This window comes from Suncus etruscus, chromosome 3, assembly GCF_024139225.1.
Source record: "Suncus etruscus isolate mSunEtr1 chromosome 3, mSunEtr1.pri.cur, whole genome shotgun sequence".
NCBI lineage: Eukaryota > Metazoa > Chordata > Mammalia > Eulipotyphla > Soricidae > Suncus > Suncus etruscus.
In genome coordinates this window covers 63,901,605-63,905,490 of record NC_064850.1, presented here as the reverse complement: position 1 = coordinate 63,905,490, position 3,886 = coordinate 63,901,605, and positions in this window count along the sequence as shown.

Here is a 3,886-nt window from a genome sequence, read left to right as displayed (position 1 = left end):
GGTGGGCCATGTACAAGGCAATCACCTGCCCAGATGTACTATAGCCTCGCCCCCTAGCCTTTATTCTTGTTACAAAAGATGGGAAGGGTTTTGGGGGGAAAAAACACAAAAGATGGGAAGGGGAGCAAGGGTGAGTATGGGGGGGTTGGGGGTATATGGCAGATAACATAGAAAGGATTGATGAGCAGCATCTGCTTTTCAGGTCAATTAAAAGTTCCTTCATTAAAAAAAAATGCTATTCCTATGCTAGGACTGAGCTTCCTTCCACTTGTTCTAAGAAAATTAAAACCTAGAGAAAAGGTGAAAGAATAGCACAGTGAGCACCTGTATTCTTTGCTGTGGAGTGACCAGACTTAACATTTTGCCAAAATAGCTTTCTTCTTTTTTATTTCCTTACCTTTTTTTTTTTTTTTTTGGTTTTTTGGGCCACACCCATTTGATGCTCAGGGGTTACTCCTGGATAAGCCCTCAGAAATCGTCCCTGGCTTGGGGGGATCATATGGGATGCCAGGGGATCCAACCCCGGTCCTTCCTTGGCTAGCGCTTGCAAGGCAGACACCTTACCTCTAGCGCCACCTCTCCAGCCCCATTTCCTTACCTTTTTATCTGAAGTATTTAAGAGGGATCAGAGAAATAATATAGCAGTGAGGTATTTGCCTTGCATGCAACTGACCTGGGTTTGATCCCTGGCACTGTATACAGAACCTCGAGCATATCAGGACTGTGCCCTGAGCACAGGATTAAGTCTTCAGCGCTTGGTGTGACCACAAGCCCTCCGACCCCACAAAATCAGTTAAGAATTAATGGGTCACGGAGCTGGAGTGATAGTGCACTGGTAAGGCGTTTGCCTTTCACGTGGCTGATCCAGGATGGCGACCTCGGTTCGATCCTGATGTCCCATATGGTCCCCCAAGCTAGGAGTGATTTCTGAGCGTATACCAGGAGTAGCCTGTGAGTGTCACCATGTGTGGTCCAAAAACCAAAAACCAAAAAAAAAAAAAAAAAAAAAAAGGAATTAATGGGGTTTAAGCAATAGTAAAGCAGGTAGGACACTTGCTTTGCATATAGCTGATCCCGGTTTGCTCCCCAACATTCTTTATGGGCCTCTGAGCTCACCAGGAATCAGCCCTAAGTGCAAATCAGGAAAAAAAAAAAAAAAAAAAACTGAGTATGGTACGTGGACTACAAACCAAAACACAATACAAATACAATACAAAACATAAAATTTCATCTCATATTCAGATTGTTGTTTGGGGGAAGGGTTGGGCCACATTTAGTATTACCCTGGATACCTGAGTACCATTCCTGTTGTCAGGGATCAGTTCTGAGAGACCAGGAATTTGAACCAGGGTTGACTGCATTACGGGGCAAAGGCCTGTACCATCTCTTTAGCTCCATGATATTTTTTTCTTTTGAACACTTCATGTAGCAGCACATTTTAATGTGTTTTGTTTTTGGCCAAGCCCAGCAGTGCTCAGTGGTTACTCCTGTCTCTGTGCTCAGATGCCAGATCTCTAACTAGGGCTGGCTGCATGCAGGACTCCCTTTTGTCCTCTCTCCCCAGACCTGATTTGAAATTTTTATATTTAGGGGGGGAAATTCTTTAGATTATCTTGACCTTTGAATAGTTACACAGCTGTGTCTTCCTGAAGTTTGCCTAAATACAAAATAACTAAGAGCCACTGTGAAACAAAACCCTTATTGATGTTGGAATCTAAGAGTCTTTCTTCCTCCATCATTTTCAAATGGAACCATGTCATCAGGCCTTCCCCAGGGTCTGACTAAAGCACAGCCTGTGTGGTGACCCCAGATGGGGCTGTGTGTTTGGGCTTGGATTTGAGACACCTGTGCCTCTCACCTCAGCTGAGCCTTCTGCACTCATTTGGCTGGGGAAGCTGGAGTTGTAAGTGCTTCAGGTTAATTGTGGCAAGCATTATGTGCTTTGGGGCCATTCCTGGTGGTGTTTGAGACAGGGAGACAAATGGATGATGAAATGCTGGGACTTAAGTTGAGGATCCTGTCAGCAATGCATGGACACAGGCCCTTCCTTGTTGTTGTTGTTGTTGTTGTTGTTTTGGGGGAGCCACCCTTAGCGATGCTCAGCAGGAATCACTCTGTGCAGGGCTCAAGAGACCATATCAGAGGCCAGGGGTAGAACTAAGGCAAGTGCCACACCCACTGTACTATCTCTCTGGCCTCCCTTTTTTGTTTGTTTGTTTTTCTTTTTTTTAAAGTGAACTCTTAAATTATTATTATTATTGTTATTATTATTATTATTATTATTATTATTATTATTATTATTATTATTATTTGTGTGTGGGGTCACACCCGGCAGCACTTAGGGGCTACTCCTGGCTCTACACTCAGAAATCGCTCCTGAGGGCCTGAGAGATACCATGAAGGTAAGGCATTTGCCTTTCATGCAGAAGGTCATTGGTTCGAATCCTGGCATCCCATATGGTCCCCTGAGCCTGCCAGGAGCAATTTCTGAGCGTGGAGCCAGGAGTAACCCCTGAGCACTGCCGGGTGTGACCCAAACAAAAAACCAAAAAATCGAAAAAAAAAAAAAAAAGAAGAAATCGCTCCTGGCAGGCTCTGTGGACCATATGGGATGCTGGGATTCGAACCACTGTCCGTCTGCATGCAAGCAAATGCCCTATCTCCATGCTGTCTCTCCAGCCTCTTTTTAAATTATATTTTTAAATTATTTTTTGTTTGTTTTTGGGCCACACCTGGTGACGCGCAGGGGTTACTCCTGGCTACGTGCTTAGAAATCGCTCCTGGGTTGGGTGACCATATGGGACGCCAGGTGATCGAACCCAGGTCCATCCTGGGCAGCTGCATACGCCTACCACTGTGCTATTGCTCTGGCCCCTAAATAACATTTTTTAAAAAATTGAATCATTATGTGTTGGTACTAGCCGGTTTTCACTTGGCCTTGTCCCCACTCTTTTTTTTTTTTATATATATTTTATTTAAACTCCTTGATTACATACATGATTGTGTTTGGGTTTCAGTCATGTAAAGAACACCACCCATCACCAGTGCAACATTCCCATCACCAATGTCCCAAATCTCCCTCCTCCCCACCAAAACTCCCGCCTGTACAGGCTATTTCCCTCATACATTCTCATTTTAGGATAGTTCACAATGTAGTTATTTCTCTAACTAAACTCATCCCTGTTTGTGGTGAGCTTCATGAGGTGAGCTGTAACTTCCAGCCCTTCTCTCTTTTGTGTCTGAAAATTATTATTGCAAGAATCTCTTTCATTTTTCTTAAAATCCATAGATGAGTGAGACCATTCTGCATCTTTCTCTCTGACTTATTTCACTCAGCATAATAGATTCCATGTACATCCATGTATAGGAAATTTTCATGACTTCATCTCTCCTGACAGCTGCATAATATTCCATTGTGTATATGTACCACAGTTTCTTTAGCCATTCATCTGTTTAAGGGTATCTTGGCTGTTTCCAGAGTCTTGCTATGGTAAATAGTGCTGCAATGGGGGTGGGCTTTGTTTTTCCAGTAAAGACTGCCTGGGAAGCCTGGAGGGGCTGCTGCCATCTTGGATCACAGTTCCATGTGGTGAATCGGCTGGCTTGTGTGTGTACAGCTTGCAGTGTGAATTCCTGGACTGTTATTTTTCCAATCTCATATGGATTATTTCCTGTGTCAGAATAGCTACCGGACTCTTGTCTCTTGTTCTACCCGGATTGGGGGCATGGGAATCACTCTCCCTCCCTCCCTGGGGATTGTGGAATACTCAACCTATGGTTTCACAGCTATGCAATGTAAAGTTAAAAAGTTGCTAATGGGGCCAGAGAGATAGCATGGAGGTAGGGCGTTTGCCTTGCATGCAGAAAGACGGTAGTTTGAATCCTG